Raw genomic sequence first — 26,362 nt, forward strand, 5'->3', positions numbered from 1 at the left:
GCTGGTTGGAAGGAAGGAAGGAAGGAGGGGGAGACCATCCATTTCATTTATGAGGCCTGTGCGATCTCCTCATAGAGCGAGCGTCAAATTGGGATATTCATCTTTTTACTTCAGATAAACTGGATGCTCGCAATAACATACATCTTCATGGCCTGCCGCGTTAAGTTGTAAAGACATCTGGTCAACATAAAGCGATAGCTTACGGTGAGTTGTTGTACACTCAAGCAGTGTCTCTATCGCTGTGCTGCAATACCATCTCAGCCCGGAAAGCTTCCCAATAATTAGAAAAAATGTCAAATTAGGCGGTTTTGTATTTTTGTAATTACTTTCTTACCGCCATTATAACTACATCTATTAGCTTAATATAATTCCAAGTTGTTTTTAATGGCTCAACAAACGGCTCCACCCATTTAACCGGTGCTATTAGCTAGCTACATTAGCGACCTCCGCGTTCCTTCCATCAGTCGCATTGACTGACTGGTGCCGGGACGAGGAGGGTCAGCCAATTGATGGAACCAACGGGTTATTTGACGGGTAGTTTGTCTGCGTTTTCTGTCTTGTGGTCGCTGACAGCTCAGCAATAACGAGAAGCAAGACAGGAAGTGGGTATGTTACTGTCCGCAAGGCAAAGTGTTACTGCATGTCTGAATTATATTGTTAATCGCCTGGACTCGTGCACAGCTCAATCTATTTACACAGTTGTGGGTGACTGGTTCTGTGTTCCAAACTAATATCTGTCAATTTGTGATTTGTCCATTGTTGTGATTTAGGATGTTGTGGTAATCAATCCCTTATCTACACATGTTTTGTAACATTGTTGTCCCTAAATGTTGCAATGTAACCCCATGTTATCGTGTGCTGTGGCATGCCTGTCTGAAACCATGTAGCCTCAACTCATTGTTGTGCCACACTTCGCTACAACCTTGCCTTTGTCATTATGAGCCGTAGCGATAATCAGCAGCTATAGCATTTGGTTATGTCCAGTTGTTTTGGTTGTCTCTTCTTGTGGCATTAGTTAGGCAATAGGCTTACATGCCATTGGAAGTATAATATTGTGAATGTCACAGAGCACCAGAATCTCGTTGGTCTTGGCATGATGTGCTGTCAGTTACATTTTAAAGAAACAGGCATCAAAAGCCTATAATGAATGCAGTGTGAAATATTTGGTCTACTTTTTAGGGGTCATGGGCGGTCACATGAACAATTTGGGCATCACAGAGGAGTAATTCACAAAATCACTTCTCTGCCTAACAAATGCCCCATCTTCACTATCTGGTTATTAAGTGTAATGTAGCATGCTACTGTAGCTTTGGGTCTTCCATTAGAGAGAAATCTGTTATCAAGATGGTGGGAGGAGATGATCCTGGCATTCATTATCCTCCAAGGTATCTGGAAACCAGACTGCAACATGTTTGGGATCTGTATGTTGTCTGAGCTGGGCCTTCTGTTGGCTTGTTGGGGTGTCCACCTGATGCATGGAGGCTGAGAGTGTTTGCGTCCCAATTATCCCAAAGTGTGCTCTTGTGCACTCCGCTCCTCAAGGTAAGTGAACAAGTGTGCACTTAGGGCATAAGGGTAGGCTGTAGAATTGGTATGCAGTGAGTGAAGAGATGAAGACAGCCCTGTCTATCTGTAAAGCCAAGCAGGCCATCTACTGATACCCTGATGAAGGCAGTTGTCGAAAGGCATTGTTTAAAAAGTTTGCAAGCAAACTTCCATTGTGCTACCCAGAGTTGCAGAATAGATAGGTTAGCTGACAACGTCATGAAAACGATGTGCATGCTTCCATGAGTCAAAGTCAGCGTGTTGTGATTATGGATGGCCAGATTGCTTGCAAGAATGACAAGAAATGACCATATGGGAATTGTAAGTGGCTCATTTCATCTTATTGATCCCATGTCTTTGTTTTGAGGTGTTTTAACTGATTTTATGTCGGTGCTAATATGGCTGAAATTCTCTAGCTAGTTAACCGAGCAATTAGCAATGTATTTGAGACAAGTGCTCATTGTGTCATTATTTTATAAACATTGGACACAAAATATACACGTTGTATACAATCTAAGCCAACCCTGTCTGTTTGGCTCCATCGTTGAGCACGCCTCGGGTTTTGTTCCTAAACAACCAACCAGTCTGTCTTTCACTTCGCTCCAGTGTTCATGCACCTTGCTTTGATAGTGAGATAGGGACAGACCCCATCTACTGAAGCAGACCCATGCAGGTACGGAATCCATCGACCACACTAACCACCAATACAATACTCTGCTCTTTGTCAATAGCTCACTGCAGTATTGATTGACTGACTGTAGATTGCATTAGCCACTGAGCAGGGCAGACTGAAGAAGACTAGAGGTGTCAGTTGAAGCTCATTTCTGCTCTCCCTTGTCTCTATGAAGTATTTAGTATCTCAGAGCTCAGCTTACACACTCAGCAGGAAGGGAGGTAATGGCTGCTGCTGCTCTGTCTGCTGCACACTCTCTCATTAGACATCTTAAGCCTGGCCAACAGGCCAAGGACCCTGACCTTTAAACAATTGCCACATTCTATTTATTTTTTTTCTCCTCCCAAATGTTATTATTATTATTATTATTTTTTAATTCTCTGAAATGCATGTTGGTTTTTGTTTTGTAGATTTGTGTAATCCTCAATTGAAAGTGGCATTAAGATGATCTGGTGGGCACTAGACTAGCGTACCTAGATGTTTTTATTCCCTTTTATCTCCATCAACCTCAGTCAGTTTAAGCTGGCTTGCCAAAGTTATTTTTTGAGGAGCAATGCCGTTTTGAGATGAATGAGTTGGTTAGTTGTTTGTGTCTGAGCGGTGCCTGTGCGGGTTGTTAGGGGCCGGGAAGGAAAGAAATTGGCCCACACCCCCTGCTCTTTCATCCAACAAGGCACTTCAGGGGCATGAATTTGAGTTACATTCTGTTTCTTGAATATCTAGCAGTAAGATGGCGAGAGAAGTAGCCGAGGCCTAGATGGTGTTTGTTGACATGCACTCTGACCCCTGGCTTCTGTATGTGGTGGATCATGCTAGGATCAATTTAAGTTATCCAATCAGAACCATGTCATACATGTTTTAGTAGCACCACCAGAAGTGTACTACAATGCACTATAATTATTTTTACACACTGCAGTCAGTGTGCAGATTTCAGAGGCTGGCCTTGTAGTCGTTCAGCTTCGTATTATTCTATGTCATTAAAACAACCCTGGCACTGTGGTCTCTATGTAACATGGGAGTGGAGGTGGCAGAGAGCCATATTAGCCCTGCTCTCTCTTCCTCTGTTGCTCCTATGTCTCCTTCTCTCTGTTCAGCAGCTGTGGAAGGAAGGAGCAGTGTTGTGTTGGGGCCCACAGGGAGGGCCGGACCCCTCCGGCCCTGCCTACCGCCCAGCAGAATGGGGGCGTTGTGGTGGCGGTCTGAGGCACAAACACAGTGGGCTAGCATCTCCATCTGGGCAGCGGCTGGCAAGGCAGGCTGCTCCTTGAGATGGGCATGGATCTCCTGCTACTGGGCCTGCTGGACAGCCACAGGGACCCTCACACTTCTAAGGAGAGCACAGCCGCTGGCCACACACACACACACACACACACTGAGACCCAGTGAGACACTCACTCCCTGCTGAGAATCATTTTACACCAATCTGACCCTAAACCCAGATTAGAATAACTGCTTAAGGTGCTATTTGTGTAATTGAGTTTTTGCATTGGTGTGTAAAAGCACACATCTTCTTTACTTCTATGAAAGGTCCTACACAGATTTTGGTAGATTGTGGTTATCGTTTTAAGACACTCACAGGTACACTGACTAAGAATCACATTCACACCACTACTTTCAGTAACTGTTGCCTTCCCAGGTCAACCGCTGTGTGTATGTCACTGAGAAAGGGTGACATGGGGAGAATGCCCCCAGAGGTGAGGGTAGTTAACTTGACAAGCAGACAGCAGCGCTGCCTGCCATATAAGACCTGCTGCAACCCAAACCTTTTTTTATCTCAGTAATCACTCTCAACAGGAAGTGATGATTTAAAGACGGCACTGAGAGACATTCTACAGCTCAATATAGTTGACAGATTTATAGGAGAGGTGATTGAAGTTCAGTCTCTGAATGCCATCTATCCCTTGTTGCCTCTCTCTCCTATGATTCCAACCTGTTTTAAGACACAAACCTGTTTTAGAAAACCATTGCAACCCCCTATTGTGTGAACTGTCAGGTGGCCACTTAATTATTCAAATGTTGGGCTTTGGAAGGCATCAGTCAGGGTTTTGTGTTTGTGGGAGCTGATTTGAATTAATGAGCAAAAGATAAAAGTTGACCCGATGGGAACGTAAGGTCACTTCCTCCTCCAGATGGAGCCATGCAGAAGGGCTCACATCAAGACTCTTTGTTGTTACGTACTGGGCTGGCTGTGGCTGACTAACCTGACTGACTGTTAAACTGATGAAGATGATGGCTGACTAACCTGACTGGCTGTTAAACTGATGAGGATGATGGCTGACTAACCTGACTGACAAACTGATGAGGATGATGGCTGACTAACCTGACTGATGAGGATGATGGCTGACCCTTGTTTGGCATCATGGACTCTGATCGTGGCATTTGATCTGGGAGCGGGCATATCACTGAAATGTTATCAGTAGCTCGGCCTAGCCTGCACGTCAGCCATATTGAGTGTTTTGTCAAATTGCTGTGGTCTGAGGGGGCTTTGCCTCTTTTAGTCATATTTCTGTTGGGGATGTGGTATTAATAAGTGACCCTCATTGTCTTGTCCACACAGGGTTGAGGTTGTTCTGGCCCTGTGGTCACCAAGCTAGCAGGAAGTGTGTGGAGTCACTGCAGGGAAGAGATGTATGCTGCTTGCCTGTCCTGTATTTTAGCCTGGGGTTTCCCCTGCTTTCCCCGCACTTCCCTAGGAGCAGGTAGATGGTAACTTTGGTAGATGTGTAACTTTGGATTTTAGGAGCCCACGATGAAAGGGAGAGAATATGTTGGTGGTTATATAACAGGTGGGGCCGTGGGGGGTAGACTCATATAGCCTAACGATACTGTTGTTGTTGACAGACTGACCTGTTTGTATGGAACATGGGATAAGTCCTAGATGATACATCTGTCTCAGTGGGGAAGCCATCTCCTACTTTCATCTGCTGTTTGGTGGATTTCAGGCCAACTTGTACAAGCTAACTTCCAATAACAACCAGCATCAAAGACAGAGGAATTCTCAACAATGGATCAGTAGACACTTATAAAAGTCTAGATTTATGAAATCTTTTAATAGTTTTACTTGACACCATCTTTGAGCTCTTTGATAATAATGCAGGTTACAGGCTAGGTTTACTTCCTGAAAGCAGATAGGCCTATTTGTCCTGATATGATTTCAATAAGGATTTTATCAGCTTACAAAGTCACCTCTGACCTTGATGTAGCACGTTTGACTCAACAGCAGTCCAATCAGGCCAAAGGCAGCCCTCATCCAAGGGCTAGCTGGCCAATCAGCATGAACCAAGACAAGAGCTCAAACATGAGAATGGTTTCTGGGAAAACAAGGAGAACTTGCATCAGCTATTGATTAATACAAAAGGAGGACCATTGCTCTGGTAGTCTGAGCATGATTAGTGATGTGCTTGTCTGCAGTCTTTCAGACTACTCTGCTATGGTTGGGTGCTGGTCATGTTCTCTGTGAAAACCTTCCACTGTACAGCCATGTTGTATTATCACCCTTATTACTAAGACAAGCAGCACTAGTTTAATTCTCTCAAAGCTCTCTTCAGTCCTTGACTGGGGTATTGAGTGTGTCAACTAGCAGTGTCATTAACACTGCATAAATAGCTATAATTACTATTTGCAGTAATTGTTACTACTTCAAACGCAACTCCTGGAACGTCTTCAATTTTGAGTATGCTAATTTGGTTTCCTGTGTCTAAAAAAAATTAAAAAATAGCTTCAGGAAATGAGTTGATTGTCAGACACTGCTCTTGTAGTGGTTTATGTCTGGTATTGGACAGGCCACCTAGCTGGGGTGGAGAGCTGATGTCCAGTTTGAACAGTGCTGCTCTGCTATTTACACACACACACAGCATTCTGCTGACAGGCGGCCTAGCTGCTGCATCTCTCCAGGCCTTTGCGTTACTATATCAGGGTCGGCTTTGGGGGAAATAAACCCCTGCCGTTGCCAGTTTCTCCCCAACCAACTCCTCTGGGAGATGTAATGTGTCAGACAGTCATTCTGCGTGTTATGACCCTGGTAGATGTTGGTTGGTTGGTTGGTTATACAGCATTAACCTCATTGTGGTGAGGCAGGGACTCAGGTAGAGTTTGGGTAAATGTTAAAGCTCAGACACCTGTAGGATTGGTAAACGTTTGCCTGCCGACAGTACAGTGAGGGGAAAAAATATTTGATCCCCTGCTGATTTTGTACGTTTGCCCACTGACAAAAATGATCAGTCTATAATTTTAATGATAGGTTTATTTGAACAGTGAGAGACAGAATAACAATTAAAAAATCCAGAAAAATGCATGTCAACAATGTTATAAATTGATTTGCATTTTAATGAGGGGAAATAAGTATTTGACCCCCTCTCAAACAGAAAGATTTCTGGCTCCCAGGTGTCTTTTATACAGGTAACGAGCTGAGATTAGGAGCACACTCTTAAAGGGAGTGCTTCTAATCTCAGTTTGTTACCTGTATAAAAGACACCTGTCCACAGGAGCAATCAATCAGATTCCAAACTCTCCACCATGGCCAAGACCAAAGAGCTCTCCAAGGATGTCAGGGACAAGATTGTAGACCTACACAAGGTTGGAATGGGCTACAAGACCATCGCCAAGCAGCTTGGTGAGAAGGTGACAACAGTTGGTGCGATTATTCGCAAATGGAAGAAACACAAAAGAACTGTCCCTCGGCCTGGGGCTCCATGCAAGATCTCACCTCGGGGAGTTGCAATGATCATGAGGACGGTGAGGAATCAGCCCAGAACTACACGGGAGGATCTTGTCAATGATCTCAAGGCAGCTGGGACCATAGTCACCAAGAAAACTATTGGTGACACACTACGCCGTGAAGGACTGAAATCCTGCAGCGCCTGTAGGTCCCCTTGCTCAAGAATACATATACATGCCCGTCTGAAGTTTACCAATGAACAATCTGAAAGATTCAGAGGACAACTGGTGAGAGTGTTGTGGTCAGATGAGACCAAAATGGAGCTCTTTGGCATCAACTCAACTCGCCGTGTTTGGAGGAGGAGGAATGCTGCCTATGACCCCAAGAACACAATCCCTACCGTCAAACATGGAGGTGGAAACATTATGCTTTGGGGGTGTTTTTCTGCTAAGGGGACAGGACAACTTCACCGCATCAAAGGGACGATGGACGGGGCCATGTAGCGTCAAATCATGGGTGAGAACCTCCTTCCCTCAGCCAGGGCATTGAAAATGGGTCGTGGATGGGTATTCCAGCATGACAATGACCCAAAACACACGGCAAAGGCAACAAAGGAGTGGCTCAAGAAGAAGCACATTAAGTTCCTGGAGTGGCCTAGCCAGTCTCCAGACCTTAATCCCATAGCAAATCTGTGGAGAGAGCTGAAGGTTCGAGTTGCCAAACGTCAGCCTCAACCTTAATAACTTGGAGAAGATCTGCAAAGGGGAGTGGGACAAAATCCCTCCTGAGATGTGTGCAGACCTGGTGGCCAACTACAAGAAACGTCTGACCTCTGATTGCCAACAAGGGTTTTGTCACCAAGTACTAAGTCATGTTTTGCAGAGGGGTCAAATACTTATTTCCTTCATTAAAATGCAAATCAATTTATAACATTTTGACATGTGTTTTTCTGGACTTTTTTGTTATTCTGTCTCTCACTGTTCAAATAAACCTACAATTAAAATTATAGACTGATCATTTCTTTGTCAGTGGGCAAACGTACAAAATCAGCAGGGGATCAAATACTTTTTTCCCTCACTGTACTTAGCATCTCTGAACAGAGTGTCGGCGGTCAATCCCTTTTTTTTGTGTGTTCACACAGCAAAGACCTTGGAATTCGTCAGCCACTCGGCCTTAAAATATTCCAAACCAGAAGGTTGCAGTAGCATTGTTTGGCAATGCCTATCTGTGCTTATGGTCTAGATTCCAAGCTCTGCGCTAATGTTGCTTTTTTTTGTAAAAATCCCTTGTTGATACTAGCCACATGACCACAGCTAGATAACTACCTAGCAAGATGATGAAGAAACAATTTCATTCACTCTTCATAATCCCATACTGCCAGTGCCAGCCCATAGCCAAATGTTTTGCTATCTAATGTTAGCATATTCACTAGCTATCACATCAGTGCAGTGTCCTTATCTAGTTAACACGGGCAGCTGTTTAATGGAAACTAGCTAATCCATTGTGAGTTGTCAATACTAAACTCAAAAAAAAAAAAAAATGACCCTGTCTTTCAAAGACAATTCATAAAAATCCAAATAAATAATCTTCATTGTGAAGGGTTTAAACACATGCTTGTTCAATGAACCATAAATAATTAATGAGTGTGCATCAGTGTTCAGACTGTCCGCAGTAAGCTGAGAGTGGCTGGACTGAGGGCTTGTAGGCCTGTTGTAAGGCAGGTCCTCACCAGACATCACCGGCAACAACGTCGCCTATGGGCACAAACCCACCGTCGCTGGACCAGACAGGACTGGCAAAAAGTGCTTTTCACTAACGAGTCGCGGTTTTGTCTCACCAAGGGTGATGGTCGGATTCGTGTTTATTGTCAAAGGAATGCGCGTTACACCGAGGCCTGTACTCTGGCGCGGGATCAATTTGGAGGTGTAGCGTCCGTTATGGTCTGGGGTGGTGTCACAGCATCATCGGACTGAGCTTGTTATCATTGCAGGCAATCTCAATGCTGTGAATTACAGGGAAGACATCCTCCCCCCTCATGTGGTACCCTTCCTGCAGGCTCATCCTGACATGACCCTCCAGCATGACAATGCCACCACGCACAGAATGAGCAGTTTGGCTGATTTCCTGCAAGACAGGAATGTCAGTGTTCTGCCATGGCCAGCGAAGAGCCCGGATCTCAGTCAGTATCCGGTCTGGCCACCAGCTGCATTAACCTGTTAGGGCTAGGGGGCAGTATTTACACGGCCGGATAAAAAACGTACCCGATTTAATCTGGTTACTACTCCTGCCCAGTAACTAGAATATGCATATAATTATTGGCTTTGGATAGAAAACACCCTAAAGTTTCTAAAACTGTTTGAATGGTGTCTGTGAGTATAACAGAACTCATATGGCAGGCAAAAACCTGAGAAGATTCTGAACAGGAAGTGGCCTGTCTGATAAATTCTTGTTAATCTTGGCTCTTTTTTTATTGAAGACTGAGGATCTTTGCTGTAACGTGACACTTCCTACGGCTCCCATAGGCTCTCAGAACCCGGGAAAAAGCTGAACGATATCGAGGCAGCCCCAGGCTGAAACACATTATCGTGTTTGGAAAGTGGCCGATCAGAGGGCCGTCAGACTAAGGCTCGTGCACGAGGGGATCCCATGCTTTTACTTTCTCTCGTTGAATGTAAACAGGCTTTGCCGGTCGGAATATTATCGCTTTTTTACGAGAAAAGTGGCATAAAAATTGATTTTAAACAGCGGTTGACATGCTTCGAAGTACGGTAATGGAATATTTAGAATTTTTTTTGTCACGAAATGCGCCATGCTCGTAACCCTTATTTACCCTTTCGGATAGTGTCTTGAACGCACGAACAAAACACCGCTATTTGGATATAACAATGGATTATTTGGGACCAAACCAACATTTGTTATTGAAGTAGAAGTCCTGGGAGTGCATTCTGATGAAGACAGCAAAGGTAATAACATTTTTCTTATAGTAAATCTGACTTTGGTGAATGCTAAACTTGCTGGGTGTCTAAATAGCTAGCCCTGTGATGCCGGGCTATCTACTTAGAATATTGCAAAATGTGCTTTCACCGAAAAGCTATTTTAAAATCGGACATAGCGAGTGCATAGAGGAGTTCTGTATCTATAATTCTTAAAATAATTTATGTTTTTTGTGAACGTTTATCGTGAGTAATTTAGTAAATTCACCGGAAGTGTTCGGTGGGAATGCTAGTCACATGCTAGTCACCTGCTAATGTAAAAAGCTGTTTTTTGATATAAATATGAACTTGATTGAACAGACATGCATGTATTGTATAACATAATGTCCTAAGATTGTCATCTGATGATCATCAAAGGTTAGTGCTGCATTTAGCTGTGGTTTGGGTTTATGTGACATTATATGCTAGCTTGAAAAATGGGTGTCTGATTATTTCTGGCTGGGTACTCTGCTGACATAATCTAATGTTTTGCTTTCGTTGTAAAGCCTTTTTGAAATCGGACAGTGTGGTTAGATTAACGAGAGTCTTGTCTTTAAAATGCTGTAAAATAGTCATATGTTTGAGAAATTGAAGTAATAGCATTTCTAAGGTATTTGAATAATGCGCCACAGGATTCAACTGGCTGTTGAATCCCGTGGCGCGGGATTAACCCAGAGAGGTTAAGAACTGCAGTGCATCTCCCATGTCGTCGTCGTCGTCCCCCCCCCCCCCCCAGAAATGTCTGGGAACTTGCAGGTAGGTACCTTGGTGGAAGAGTGGGCTAACATGGGAGGAGATGCACTGCAGTTCTTAATGCAGCTGGTGGCCAGACCAGATACTGACTGCTACTTTTGATTTTGCCCCCCCCCCCTTTGTTCAGGGGCACATTATTCCATTTCTGTTAGTCCCATGTCTGTGGAACTTGTTCACTTTGTCTCAGTTGTTGAATTTTGTTATGGTCATACAAATATTTACACATGTTTAAGTTTGCTGAAAATAAACGCAGTTGACAGTGAGAGGATTTTTTTATTTTTTTTGCTGAGTTTAGCAACAGTGGTTAGCTAGCTTGGCGGAAGTTGGTAGTGTGTTGTTCATTGTCTGTGGACTTAACTAGCTACCGTCCTATGGCCTACATTGTATATGAAGTGTGACTGTCTCATCCGTAGACGTATGGAAAGAAATTCTCTTTTTGTTGGGTTTTTACCCTAGACCCACTTCAATTTGCTTACTGCCCCAATCGGTCCACAGACAATGCAATTGCCATCACACTGCCCTATCCCATCTGGATGAGGAATATCTATGTAAGAATGCTGTTGATTGACTACAGCTCAGCATTCAACACCATAGTACCCTCCAAACTCGTCATTAAGCTTGAGACCCTGGGTCTTGACCCCGCCCTGTGCAACTGGGTTCTGGACTTCCTGACGGGCCGTCCCAAGGTGGTGAAGGTAGGAAACAACATCTCCGCTCCGCTGATCCTCAACACTGGGGTCCCACAAGGGTGCGTTCTCAGCCCCCTCCTGTATTCCCTGTACACCCACGACTGTGTGGCCATGCACGCCTCCAACTCAATCACCAAGTTTGCGGACGACAGTAGTCTTAATTACCAACAACGACAAGACAGCCTACAGGGAGGAGGTGAGGGCTCTCAGTGCGGTGTCAGCAAAACAAAAGAGATAATCATGGACTTCAGGAAACCGCAAAGGGAGCATCCCCCTATCCACATCGGCGGGACAGTAGTGGAGAAGGTGGAAAGTTTTAAGTTCCTCAGCATATACATCACTGACAAACTGAAATGGTCCACCCACACAGACACTGTGGTGTAGAAGGCACAACAGCGCGTTTTAAATCTCAGGAGGCTGAACAAATTTGGCTTGTCATCGAAAACCCTCATTCACTTTTACAGATGCACAATCGAGAGCATCCTGTCGGGCTGTATCACCGCCTGGTACGGCAAACTGCATCGCCCACAAACGCATGCCTCTCCAGAGGGTGGTGCGGTCTGCACAATGCATCACCGGGGGCAAACTACCTGCCCTCCAGGATACCTACAACACCCAACATCACAGGAAGGCAAAAAAGATCATCAAGGACAATAACTACCCAAGCCACTGCCTGTTCACCCCTCTTCCATCCAGAAGGTGAGGTCAGTACAGGTGCATCAAAGCTGGGACAGATAGAAGCTGTTTTTCAATCCATCTCAAGGCCATCAGATTGTTAAACAGCCGTCAAGCACAGTGAGGCGGCTGCCTACTTTCAGACTTGATATCATTGGCCACTTTTTAGTAAATGGAACACTAGTCACTTTAATGACACTTTTAAGAATGTTTACATATCTCACATTACTCATCTGTTGTGTGTACCTGCATCCTACACGATCTATTGCATCTTAGCCTCTCACTGCTCATCCATATATTTATATTTTCTTATCCCATTCCTTTACTAGATTGTGTGTTAGGTTTTGTTGTGGAATTGTTGATATTACATGTTAGATACTGCTGCACTGTCGGATCTAGAAGCATAAGCATTTCGCTACACTCACAGTAACATCTAAGAATTTGTTCTTAACTTACTTGCATAGATAAATAAAGGTTAAATAAAAAAATCAGCCAACCATGTGTGAATTATGTTTTTTTTTTCATTTAACCGCAGTGCAATGCTTTGTCTTGAGCTGTCATGCATTGCAAAGCACATAACAGTCTAGCTATGGTTCCATTGTAGACATGGAAATGCCAATGGCCTGTATTTATGTTAAGTCTGGACCAGTGTTTGTGCATGAGGTTATCATCACCCACAGTATGTGAGGCTATTGTACAGTCATAAACAACCTGTTGGCCTTGTCTCTATGCTCTCTGTTCCACAGGGCTGCCTGCAACTGCTGCCTCTGCAAACATTTGCAGGTTACTTTGCAGAAATCCTCTCTAAGCATCTCTCACTAGGCTTATGATCTCAGATTTTCACACACCTTCTGATGGCCTCTTATGCAGGTCAGACATAAAGAGGCCTCACAGTGCAGCACACACTCCATTTCTCAGCCTGGGGAATCTCATGTAGCCTATCCCTCTTTTAATGGGATCAATTCTGCCTGCCACTCAAGTCACTAATACAGTCAGGGAGTGTAGGATAAGATGGCTTGCTTTTTTTCCCCCTAATATTCTTAAATGTGTTTCTTAATGTTGGTTGCTTGAGATTCAAATGAAGACTTGTTCACACATTGCTTGGCGTCTTGGCACCTCTGTGTGAGGAGACTGCATGCAGCCCCATGTGGTATAATAATGTCATTGAGAGAAGGATTCTTTATATCAATAATGATGAATGGTTTGCCTCTGAGATGAGCTCTTCACAGCTCCGCTCATACAAAGTCGGTATTAAGAAAAGAAGTGAATACCAAAGCATACGATGCTCCCGTGTCTGTTCTGGTATATCGTTCTGGCTGTGTGACTATGTTGAGTGTGATGTGACTTGATGTGGGCTGGGTGAATCTAGGCCATATGTAGAGACGAGGAGACTCAGCACACTGTCCTGACCTGGAGCTCGAGGACTTGCAGTCTTGTCCTCATTAAACCCTAATGTCAGCACCGTACAGTGGGGGTAAAAAGTATTTGATCCCCTGCTGATTTTGTATGTTTGCCCACTGACAAAGAAATGATCAGTCTATAATTTTAATGGTAGGTTTATTTGAACAGTGAGAGACAGAATAACAACAAAAAAATCCAGAAAAACGCATGTCAAAAATGTTATAAATTGGTTTGCATTTTAATGAGGGAAATAAGTATTTGACCCCCTCTCAATCAGAAAGATTTCTGGCTCCCAGGTGTCTTTTATACAGGTAACGAGCTGAGATTAGAAGCACACTCTTAAAAGGAGTGCTCCTAATCTCAGTTTGTTGCCTGTATAAAAGACACTGTCCACAGAAGCAATCAATCAATCAGATTCCAAACTCTCCACCATGGCCAAGACCAAAGAGCTCTCCAAGGATGTCAGGGACAAGATTGTAGACCTACACAAGGTTGGAATGGGCTACAAGACCATCGCCAAGCAGCTTGGTGAGAAGGTGACAACAGTTGGTGCGATTTATTCGCAAATGGAAGAAACACAAAAGAACTGTCAATATCCCTCGGCCTGGGGCTCCATGCAAGATCTCACCTCGGGGAGTTGCAATGATCATGAGAACGGTGAGGAATCAGCCCAGAACTACACGGGAGGATCTTGTCAATGATCTCAAGGCAGCTGGGACCATAGTCACCAAGAAAACTATTGGTAACACACTACGCCGTGAAGGACTGAAATCCTGCAGCGCCCGCAAGGTCCCCCTGCTCAAGAAAGCACATATACATGCCCGTCTGAAGTTTGCCAATGAACATCTGAATGATTCAGAGGACAACTGGGTAAAAGTGTTGTGGTCAGATGAGACCAAAATGGAGCTCTTTGGCATCAACTCAACTCGCTGTGTTTGGAGGAGGAGGAATGCTGCCTATGACCCCAAGAACACAATCCCCACCGTCAAACATGGAGGTGGAAACATTATGCTTTGGGGGTGTTTTTCTGCTAAGGGGACAGGACAACTTCACCGCATCAAAGGGACGATGGCCGGGGCCATGTACCGTCAAATCTTGGGTGAGAACCTCCTTCCCTCAGCCAGGGCATTGAAAGTGGGTCGTGGATGGGTATTCCAGCATGACAATGACCCAAAACACACGGCCAAGGCAACAAAGGAGTGGTTCAAGACGAAGCACATTAAGGTCTTGGAGTGGCCTAGCCAGTCTCCAGACCTTAATCCCATAGAAAATCTGTGGAGGGAGCTGAAGGTTCGAGTTGCCAAACGTCAGCCTCGAAACCTTAATGACTTGGAGAAGATCTGCAAAGAGGAGTGGGACAAAATCCCTCCTGAGATGTGTGCAAACCTGGTGGCCATCTACAAGAAACGTCTGACCTTTGTGATTGCCAACAAGGGTTTTGCCCCCAAGTACTAAGTCATGTTTTACAGAGGGGTCAAATACTTATTTCCCTCAATAAAATGCAAATCATTTTAACATTTTTGACATGTGTTTTTCTGGATTTTTTTTGTTTGTTATTCTGTCTCTCACTGTTAAAATAAACTTACCATTAAAATTATAGACTGAGAATTTCTTTGTCAGTGGGCAAACGTACAAAATCAGCAGAGGATCAAATACTTTTTTCCCTCACTGTATGACCATTTTCATTTCCCTATCAAGAATGTGTTGCCTTCATTACAAAGAAGCATGTTTGTTCATTCTGATTTTCATTTGTTGAATATCTTTATTGACATTATCTTTGTCTCACAAAGATTTATATTAGATGTATTGTAGCCTACCACAATTTCCTTTTATCTCATCAGGAGCCTAATCTGTCTTTTAAAGAGGATATATGAGGAAGAGAATTCAATTCCACTCTGTTAGCGTGCATGTGAGTCTCTGTGGAGGGTGCTAATGGAAGTCTGTTTAGGGATTCATTATTCACAGGCTAGCGCTGTGTGACTATTCGCAGTGCTGGCTTGTGTACAGTAGGGTCCGATGGCCACGGGGTGTGGCTCCATTATTCATGTTTGGTGTCAGAGTGAAACAACTCTCACAGGGGACCAGTACGGAAAGTATGAAAATGTATGCACTCACTACTGTAAATCGCTCTGGATTAGAGCCTTTGCTAAATTACTAAAATGTAAAGGACTCACTGTCACTGCAGCCCTGAAGCCTTTACCGCAGCAGCACGGGACAGCCCTTCACCCCATAACCTCTCATCTCTCTGTTCGTCTCCCTCACTTCCTCTTTTCTCTCCCCCTCTCCTCTGTATTTCCTGTCACTCTTCTTCCCTCACTCTTCCCTGCCACAGTCTGTCAGTTGGAGATGAGTGATTTGCTTTGTTGTACCAGGACCCTGCTCTGCTGAACCCTCTCATTGCTGTGTGTGATGAGGCTCTTTGTCACCTATTACTCTGGCTTCTCCTGTAGACGGAGTGGGGAGCTGTGCAGTGAGGCACATTGACTGAGGCAGGCAGACTGCTTCTCTGCGTGTTTAAGACACTGCAGCAGTCTATTTGGCTGCTAGTGCCGGTACCCTGCTGTCAGGACCGAGCTCAGTCATTTCTCGCTCTCACTCGCTCTCACACTCTCAGCCTCCCAAATCCCCTTTCATGGCTCAAGTTCCTTCTGCCTCGATTTGTCTCTGTTCAAGGAACTCCTTTGTCACCCACTCCTCTCCTTAGCGTGCATTCCTCCTCTGCCTCCATGCTGCTTGACAACTCTGGGTTCCAGCCCCCACCCCTCCAGCTGTCTGCCCACCTTCCCCAGAAGAATTTCCTTTAGCATCTCTGACAGTCTGTGGGCGGAGAGAATCCCCTCATACGTACGCACACTCCTAATGTATGCAATTATGAAAATGAATGCAGTCTCACTTTGCCTGGATATGCAGAGGCTATAAATAGAATGAGATTAGCAAATTGCCTGCATGTGCTGAGATTGAGACCACAGCTAAGAGAGCTGCTGCTGCGGCTCTGCTGCTGCGGCTCTGCTGCTGCGGCTCTGCTGCTGCGGCTCTGCTGCTGCGGCTCTGCTGCTGCTAACACAATAGACTCTCTGTCTCTCGTCTGCTCAGCGCTCCTCTGCAGCTTCTATGACTGTGCTGTCAGTAGGCTACACATTCACTCAGATCAACCCCCTCCATTTCTTCTGCATGACATACTGTACTGAACTCAAGTGCATACTGCTGCCTACCTGTCATTCCTGTGAGACCTTCTGACACGCTCACTCTACACCATGTTTTTCTACAAATGGAATAGAGGATGGGGAATATATTAGTGATGGGGGGGCGGGTTGATATACAGCTGCTTGTTACAGTATTATTTTGGACGATATATTGATACTTTGACTCCGTGTGTGTACCCTAGGCTAAATAAATAATACAAATCATTTTTTTTGCAAGGTAGAGCAAGTCGGCTGTACCTCCGCCAAACTCAGGTATGTTGAATCCTATGGCTTGTTCTCCATAATATTTTAAAATGCGGAATCAACATGTTTTCAGCACTTATATTTCCATGACAGATCAAACTTTTGTCTCATGCGGTCTCTTGTTTCTCTGCAGCAGTGAGCAATATGTTTCGAACATCAAATCGCACAATTGAATTGCAATACATATAGAATCGCAATACATATCGCATCGGCACCTAAGTATCGTGATAATATTGTGAGTTCCCTGGCAATTCCCAGCCTTAGAATTTATGGTGTTATATTGGAGGTATTAAATGCCCAGTGCAGTCATAAACATGATTTTGCTGTTTTATATAGTTGTAGTCAGACGTTTACATACACTTTAGCCAAATACATGTAAACTCTGTTTTTCACAATTCCTGACATTTAATCCTAGTACAAATTCCCTGTCTTAGGTCAGTTAGGATCACTACTTTATTTTAAGAATGTGAAATGTCAGAATAGTAGTAGAGAGAATACATCTTTTTCAGCTTTTATTTCTTTCATCACATTCCCAGTGGGTCAGAAGTTTACATACACTCAATTAGTATTTTGTAGCATTGCCTTTAAATTGTTTAACTTGGGTCAAACGTTTCGGGTAGCCTTCCACAAGCTTCCCACAATAAGTTGGGTGAATTTTGATCCATTCCTCCAGACAGAGCTGGTGTAACTGAGTCAGGTTTGTAGACCTCCTTGCTCACACACGCTTTTTCAGTTCTGCCCACAAATGTTCTATGTGATTGAGGTCAGGGCTTTGTGATGGCCACTCCAATACCTTGACTTTGTTGTCCTTAAGCCATTTTGCCACAACTTTGGAAGTATGCTTGGGGTCATTGTCCATTTGGAAGACCCACTTGCGACCAAGCTTTAACTTCCTGACTGATGTCTTGATGTTGCTTATTTATATATATATATATATATATATATCCTCATAATTTTCCCTCAAGATGCCATCTATTTTGTGAAGTGCATCAGTCCCTCCTGCAGCAAAGCACCCCCACAACATGATGCTGCCACCCCCGTGCTTCACGGTTGGGATGGTGTTCTTCGGCTTGCAAGCCTCCCTCTTTTTCCTCCAAACATAACGATGGTCATTATGGCCAATCAGTTCAATTTTTGTTCAGACCAGAGGACATTTCTCCAAAAAGTACGATCTTTATCCTTATGTGCAGTTGCAGACCGTAGTCTGGCTTTTTTATGTTGGTTTTTGAGCAGTGGCTTCTTCCTTGCTGAGTGGCCTTTCAGGTTATGTGGATATATATACTTTTTGTACCTGTTTCCTCCAGCATCTTCACAAGGTCCTTTGCTGTTGTGTTCTGGGATTGATTTACACTTTTCGCACTAAAGTACGTTCATCTCTAGGAGACAGAACCCGTCTCCTTCCTGAGCGGTATGACGGCTGCGTGGTCCCATGGTGTTTATACTTGCATACTATTGTTTGTACAGATGAACGTGGTACCTTCAGGCATTTGGAAATTGCTCCCAAGAATGAACCAGACTTGTAGAGGTCTACAATTTTTTTTTTTCTGAGGTCTTGGCTGATTTCTTTTTATTTTCCCATGATGTCAAGCAAAGCGGCACTGAGTTTGAAGGTAGGCCTTGAAATACATCCTCGGGTACACCGCCAATAGACTAATTGACATCATTTGAGTCAATCAGAAGCTTCTAAAGTAGGACATTCTCTGGAATTTTCCAGGCTTTTTAAAGGCACAGTCATTTGAAAAGGCACAGTCATTGTTTATGTAAACTTCTGACCCACTGGAATTGTGATACAGTGAAATCTGTCTGTAAACAATTGTTGGAAAAATGACTTGTCATGCACAAAGTAGATGTCCTAACTGACTTGCCAAAACTATAGTTTGTTAACCTGTTTGGGCTAGGGGGCAGTATTGAGAATTTTGGAAAAAATATGTGCCCATTTTTAACTGCCTCCTACACCAACTCAGAAGCTAGAATATGCATATTATTGTTCAGGTTTGGATAGAAACACCCTAAAGTTTCTAAAACTGTTTGAATGGTGTCTGAGTAGAACAGAACTCCTATGGCAGGCAAAAACCTGACAAGGTTTCATGCAGGAAGTACCCTGTCTGACAGAGTCGTGCGTCTTGCATCTGTTTATTGAAAAGTAAGGATCTTAGCTGTAACGTGACAATTCCCAGGGCTCCGATAGGCTCTCAGAACCCGGGAAATACCTGAAGGTTGACGAGGCAGCCTCAGGCTGAAACACATTATCGCCTTTGGTAAGTGGCGGATCAGAGGACCTTTGAATGAGGCGCGTGCACGATTCGCTCCTGAGGAGAAATTTAATTCGGCTGTTTAGGCTCATTGCATATTCCCGGTCGGAATATTATCGCTTTTCTACGAGATAAATGGCATAAAAATTGGTTTTAAACAGCGGTTGACATGCTTCGAAGTACGGTAATGGAATATTTAGACATTTTTTGTCACGCCAATGCGCCATGCGCGAGACCGTGATGTAGCATTCTGATAGTGTCTAGAACTCACGAACAAAACGTTGCTGTTTGGATATAACGATGGATTATTTGGGACCAAACCTACATTTGTTATTGAAGTAGAAGTCCTGGCAGTGTATTCTGACGAAGAACAAGCAAGGTAAGAACATTTTTCTTATAGGAAATGTGATTTTGGTGGAGGCTGACCTGGGTGGGTGTCTAAATAGCTAGCCCTGTGATGCCGGGCTATGTACTTAGATTATTGCAAAATGTGCTTCATCCGAAAAGCTATTTTAAAATCGGACATATCGAGTGCATAGAGGAGTAATATATCTATAATTCTTAAAATAATTGTTATGCTTTTTGTGAATGTTTATCGTGAGTAATTTAGCAAACTGTTAGTAAATTCCCCGGAAGTTTGCGGGGGTTATGCTTTTTCTGAACGTCACATGCTAATGTAAAAAGCTGTTTTTTGATATAAATATGAACTTGATTGAACAGATATGCATGTATTGTATAACACAATGTCCTAGGTGTGTCATCTGATGAAGATCATAAAAGGTTAGTGCTGCATTTAGCTGTGGTTTGGGTTTATGTGACATGATATGCTAGCTTGAAAAATGGGTGTCTGATTATTTCTGGCTGGGCACTCTGCTGACATAATCTAATGTTTTGCTTTCGTTGTAAAGCCTTTTTGAAATCGGACAGTGTGGTTAGATTAACGAGATTCTTGTCTTTAAATAGCTGTAAAATAGTCATATGTTTGAGAAATTGAAGTAATAGTATTTCAAACGATTCAAAAATCGCGCCACTGGATTTCAGTGGCTGTTACGTAGGTGGGACGAGTTCGTCCCACATGCGCCAGAGAGGTTAACAAGAAATGTGTGGAGTGGTTGAAAAACGAGTTTTAATGACTCCCAACCTAAGTGTATGTAAACTTCTGACTTCAACTGTATCTACTGTATATTTTCACATTGAAGTTGGAGTAATACTAAAATGGTGAATGTCCTTTTTAGTGTAAGAGCTGTTTGAAAATACTGCCTACACTTCTGTCTGTTTTGATGGGATGGAGTTTTGGCCTGGTGACATCACCAGGCAGTAAAGTAGTTAATAGACCAATAAGAAAGCATTCCAAACCTCTCCGCCAATAACAGCTAGTTTTGTTGTTTCCCTCCCCACTCGGAATACTCCCAGACAGTACTAGCAAAATCTTGCTTGAGACATTGGTCTCTGCTAAGAAGCTATTTTTGTTCTCAAACACAATGGTCAAAAATAAACTATCACAGTAGGGTACTAAATTGTTGCCCAGAAATGATTTTGATATGGAGATAAAAATGGCTGCTTTGGGCCTATTAACCTTTCTGGGAACCTGGGACGCTTGCGTCCCACCCTAGTCAACAGCCAGTGGAATCGCATCGCGCGAAATATAAATACCTCATAAATGCTATAACTTCAATTTTTCAAACATATGACTATTTTACACCATTTTATAGATACACCTCTCCTGAATCGAACCACGTTGTCCGATTTCAAAAAGGCTTTACAGCAAAAGCAAAACATTAGATTGTTAGGAGAGTACCCTGCCAAAAAAAATCACACTGCCATTTTCAAAGCAACTAGCATGCATCACAAATACCCAAAACACAGCTAAATGCAGCACTAACCTTTGACAATCTTTATCAGATGACACTCCTAGGACATCATGTTACACAATACATGCATTTTTTTGTTCGATAAAGTTCATATTTATATATAAAAACAGCATTTTACTTCGGCGCGTGACGTTCAGAAAATATTTTCCCTCAAATGCTTCCGGTGGATCAGCACTACAATTTACAAAATTACTATTCGAAAACATTGTTAGAATGTAATATTGTTATTCAAACAATTATAGATTAACATCTCGTGAATGCAACTGCATTGCCAGATTTAAAAATAACTTTACTGGGAAATCACACTTTGCAATAAACGAGGTGCTATGCTCAGAAAAATAGGCTAGGCGATACAGGTTAGCGCCATCTTGGAACCATCTAAAATCAAATGTACTATTGTAAATATTCCCTTTGATTATCTTCATCAGAAGGCACTTCCAGGCATCCCAGGTCCACAACAAATGTAGTTTTGTTCGAAAAAGTTAATAATTTATGTCCCAATAGCTCCTTCTTAGCGCGTTCTGAAGGCTACTCATAATGTTCTGAAGCGCGCGGGACTTGTCGTCACGAATGTGCAAAAAATATATATTTACGTTCGTTCAAACATGTCAAACGTTGTATAACATAAATCTTTAGGGCCTTTTTCAATCAGAGCTTCAATAATATTCAAGGCGGACGATTGCATTGTCTTACTAAACGTTTCGGAACAAAAGGGTACCCATGGGCGCCCGCGTCATAGTAGTAATGGCCCTCCCCCTATGACCAACTTTCCAGACCTCTCGTTCGGTCAGTTTCTACCGGAGAAGACTCAAACTACTTTGTAAAGACTGTTGACATCTAGTGGAAGCCTTAGGAAGTGAATGAATCCTAACTCACGGTGTGTTTCATAGGCAAAGTGTTGAAGGTGATTCCACAAATCAGATTTCCACTTCCTGCATGGAATCTTCTCAGGTTTTTGCCTGCCATATGAGTTCTGTTATACTCAGACACCATTCAAACAGTTTTAGAAACTTTAGTGTTTTCTATCCAAATCTACTAATTATATGCATATTCTAGTTACTGGGCAGGAGTAGTAACCAGATTAAATCGGGTACGTTTTTTTATCCGGCCGTGCAAATACTGCCCCCTAGCCCCAACAGGTTAATACAACTACAGTACCTTAGGCCTAGGCTATTTGCTGAGTAGGTCTCACGCTCAGATGGCCACAAGAAAAGCATCAGCTCTCTTGTACTGTCTCAACCTTCAATCTGTGGGTAATAGTAATATGGTGACGGTCTAGTAGTATGTATTTGAATGGGCTTGGAATACCTAGCCTAGAGTACTGATGAGACTAGATGAGATCCAGTCAGGCCAGGCTGACTGTTGAGCTGAAGACTGAAGCGGTCAGGTCAGGACCTCGGAAGTTTAAACACGAGCTCTCTCTCCTGCTCTCTACCTCTCCTCTCACATGTAGTCAGCCTGTTGTTGTTCATCTGTCTATCCCCCTGAAACGAAGAGTAGGAGAACAAGATAAACAACAGATGGGTCCAGCCGTTTCAGTGGGACTGTGAAGATCGGACCATGTCTAAAAACGGAGAGAATTGAGCGATGGAAAGAAGGTGGCATGCAGCAGATGGCAGAGCCAGGCGTGCTCTGTTTAATGAGGTGGAGGAGGGGAGCACTACGATGGGATGCCCACATACCTCCCTCTTTCTATTTTGTCTCTTTTCCTGTAGGCTTCTCGCTCATTCTTTTCCTCTGTATTTTCCTTTCTCTCCCTCAGATGGCTTTCTCCTCCCATAGCTGCTCCACATGACTCTGGAACAGAGAAATTCAATCTAGGCTGATCACTCCACTCAAATATAATCATTCTCTTCTCGCTGTTGTGCTTGTTCCACTTTTAGTTTTGCGTATTCCCCACAATCAAAGGCTTGTGTATTCTATTTGTATACCGAAACTAACCCAGTTGTAAGTATAGTGTGTCCCTTGTGGTGCCTTTATGTAGACGTTGACAAACACCTAGCCTGAGGAAGCTTGCCAGCATTTAAAACAGTATTTTGCCAGAGAAATTGCCATGTGAGATATTCGGAGTCACCTGTGTCTGTCTTCTCTGTGCTAAGGGTGCTGACCTGGTCCCGTCGTGGAAGTGCCATGTTACTCATGAGCTCACGTTGTGCCATTTGTCTGTTCTCTCTGTGCTGCTGGGGCAGTGGGCCACCGGGGTAGGGCAGACAGATGACAACAACAGAAGGGCTTATTAGACTCTGGGAGCCAGGCTGCTCTATCTCAGGGCACATCGTGTCTCACTGCACTAACACATTGTAGCTCACTTCCTGGTTCCTGCTACTAGGGACAGTAGGAGGGAGGCAGCAGACAACACGGTGACAGCCAGGCCTGTGCCTTGTCTGACTGGAGCAGTTTAGCACCCTGATACTGTCTGTCAGTGCCCTGCTTTAGAACCGCCAACACTTGTAACAGAACACAATGCCTCAAACTTCATCTGCACTCTGCTCTGCAAGGGAGGGTCCATGTTCAGTTCTTCTCACTCAGTTAGGCTAAGGCTAGTAGAAAGTAGATGCTGTGAGGACACCAGTCGTGACACGACTCACTGCTTCACACCATAGGATTGTTTACACTATGCGTCTGTGCAGAGAGGCTAATGATATCTCACTTGTGTGCATAGCACTTGTGATTTCCATACTCTGTGCAATGACATAATGTTTTATAGTTGACCTATCTTGTGATTTTGATGTGGTTAGGCTAATCAATAGTGTAAAGAATTTTTCACATTCAAAACTTAACTATTGAGTCATCTGTTGTGGACAGTTATGCACTTGTCTCGTCAACATCGGACCACTCCACAGAGCTGTGAATGTGTGCACTGTAGTGTGAGCTGTTGCTCTGTATTTGCATAGTCAGGAGGTCACATTTCCATATTTCTCCCCGTACCTTTCTTTGCTGCCAGTAAACTCTACAATACCAACTCTGTGCTACAGGCCCAGCACACACCTGCAACCTCTGAGCCTACCAGGAAACTCCTCCCAACATAACATGTCACCAAATAATTGATTAAAACACAGTTTTGCAATGAATTGCTACAGTAGCCTCAACAGCACCCTCTATGGTAGCACCATGGTGTAGCTGGAGGACAGCTGTTTTCCGTCCTCTTCTGGGTACATTGACTTAAACAACTAGTAGGCTCATGGTTCTCATCCCCTTCCGTGAACTTTCACAGTAATTATGACTTCTGAAGGAAGTTGTCCAAGCAATCAGACCCCTTGCAGTATGAATTAACATCTTGTCCATCCAATCAAAGGATCAGGTTATGAATCTAGTACAGCTATAACTTATGCTTGCAATCTAGCACTGTAGTGCATAAATTCTGGTGAGTAGTTGACTCAAAGATGATAGTTGAACAGTTTTGAACAAATTAATTTCTTCAAATTAAGGAGAAGAGGCAGGGAGAGGGAGCGCTAGCTATATATTTCTTAGTTTACCTTTCATTTACCAACTAATGCAGTTTAATTAAAGCTACTCAACAACCTGACTCAGAGAGGAATGCTATTTATGTTTGCTTGATGGCCAAGGCTATCCAACACTGCAACTCTTCCAAGTGAAGCCAAGGCAAGCTTTCAGTTTTGTTTATTGCCACCGGGGCCTGCCGGTGTAACTGCTTAACTGCTTGCTGTACATTGTACTGTGTGATTGTCCACTTAGATTTGACTTGGATGACTAACACGTAAGTTCTATTTGGTTGACTATAACGTTAATATGGTTACAACTAGGGCTGGGATGATACAAGTATTTAGATATCATTAGTATTGTGGCAAGGAAACAAAGTGGATATAACTTCTTTAGGAAAACATTGTCATCCAGAGTCATTTACCAAGCTATAGCACACAATTTAACATACAGCAGGTTTTTAAAGGACCAAAAAGTCGGGTGTATTCGTTCTGCCAATTCTGTTGTAAAAATGTCTTAAATAGAAGCAAATGGAATGAAACTGGGAGGGACCTACCTGAATTTGTCCAATGGAAACTCATTTCTGTTTAATTTCAACTGTTTGGACTGATTACACCCCATATCAGCTAGATACAGGCAAGCGTGTGCAAGGCGGTATTGAATGTGTCACTGTCTCACCTTGATTACTCCAATTTTGTCTCTTGACCTATGTTATGAACTTTCGTTTTGTAGGCTACGTTGTAGCAACCTCACGATGGGTAAAGGGTAAATTTAGAGTATCATTTAGTAGCCTAAACCTATCAACGTTACGTTGATATGGAATATGAAGGACAGTCAGCCAATATGCTTTAATAGAAATAAGGCCATGCTCAGTAAAAACAAATGTTCCTCCTCCCTAATCTAGAATGGTACCGACCACCACTGCCAGACACTCGGGTCATGTAAGAGAGTTGAGTTCTGAAATGTGAACTCACCTCTGTGCACCATCCATTTCTACCTGGCGCAACCTGTCATGCATATGCTGTTGAGAAACATTAGCTTACTACTCAGAATTTTCACAATGTGGCACATATCAACACTGTCTCTCACTGGCATAGTTGTTACATACTGTAGGCCTAATCATGATTGTGGTTGTTTTTGAAAGTGTGAATTACTGTTCACTTCCGACCAGCTGCAGCCATGGAGACTTCAGCCAGCACAGGAAAACAATCAGTAGCACGCTGACTGCACAAGCAGAATGATCTCTCTCCACCTGAAGAAGACTTCACATGTAGCCGAAGCAATGCTGTCCATCTGGGGAGGCTCTTCTGGCATACATACATACATACATACATACATACATACATACATACATACATACATACATACATACATACATACATACATACATACATACATACATACATACATACATACATACATACAGTACCTACTTGCTTAGTGCTTGTTGACTACACATAAGTATGACATGGTAGAAGTAATAGATTTTCTGTGGATACTATCAATGTCTGTGTTAATTCAACACTAGATGGCTAGAGAGAAGCATACTGAGAGGTTTTGGATTGATGGTTTTCCTTTCAGAGATTTGTTTTTTTACCCTTACTGGAGAGTGGCGTAGAGTTTTTCCAACTAGATAGCTCAGCAGAGCGCTGTGCTTGTAAAATGGAGTTTATTTCTGGTTGTCTGTAGTACGGTGTGTCTCTCTCAGCAGTGTGAATGAATTGATGTGGACCTAGTGTGAATGGAGCCTGACTGGAGCACCTAATGACTGTCACTGAACTCAGCAGAGAAAGGAGTGTTCTGCTATGTGAAGAGGTAGTTATCATGGTTGTATAGTGTGTTACATCACTGTGGGTTTCCATGGTAGTGATATCAGCAGGGAGCCTGCGAGAGCTGAAAAGAATAGAGGGGATGAGTGGGAAAGGAGAAGATTACGCTCGGAGGTATAGAGCATCACTCACATGGCTGTGTGTGTGTGTGTGTGTGT

At 43.4% G+C, this 26,362-nt stretch overlaps 1 protein-coding gene across 4 annotated transcripts in view; it reads left to right on the forward strand.

Annotated features, from left to right (window-relative positions):
• LOC115203262 (tyrosine-protein kinase CSK) overlaps positions 1–26,362 on the forward strand; it is a 40,768-nt gene continuing 14,406 nt past the window's right edge. Inside the window, exons 1-2 of one of the 4 annotated variants that reach the window (XM_029767802.1) lie at positions 1–204; positions 574–606. The gene's annotated coding sequence lies outside the window, so the exon portion shown is untranslated. Of the gene's footprint in view, positions 205–573; positions 607–16,785; positions 16,821–26,362 lie in introns of all 4 variants that reach the window. The other 3 variants (XM_029767801.1, XM_029767803.1, XM_029767800.1) reach the window with 3 other exon arrangements.

The sequence above is a fragment of the Salmo trutta genome, chromosome 12 (genome assembly GCF_901001165.1).
Source record: "Salmo trutta chromosome 12, fSalTru1.1, whole genome shotgun sequence".
Lineage (NCBI taxonomy): Eukaryota > Metazoa > Chordata > Actinopteri > Salmoniformes > Salmonidae > Salmo > Salmo trutta.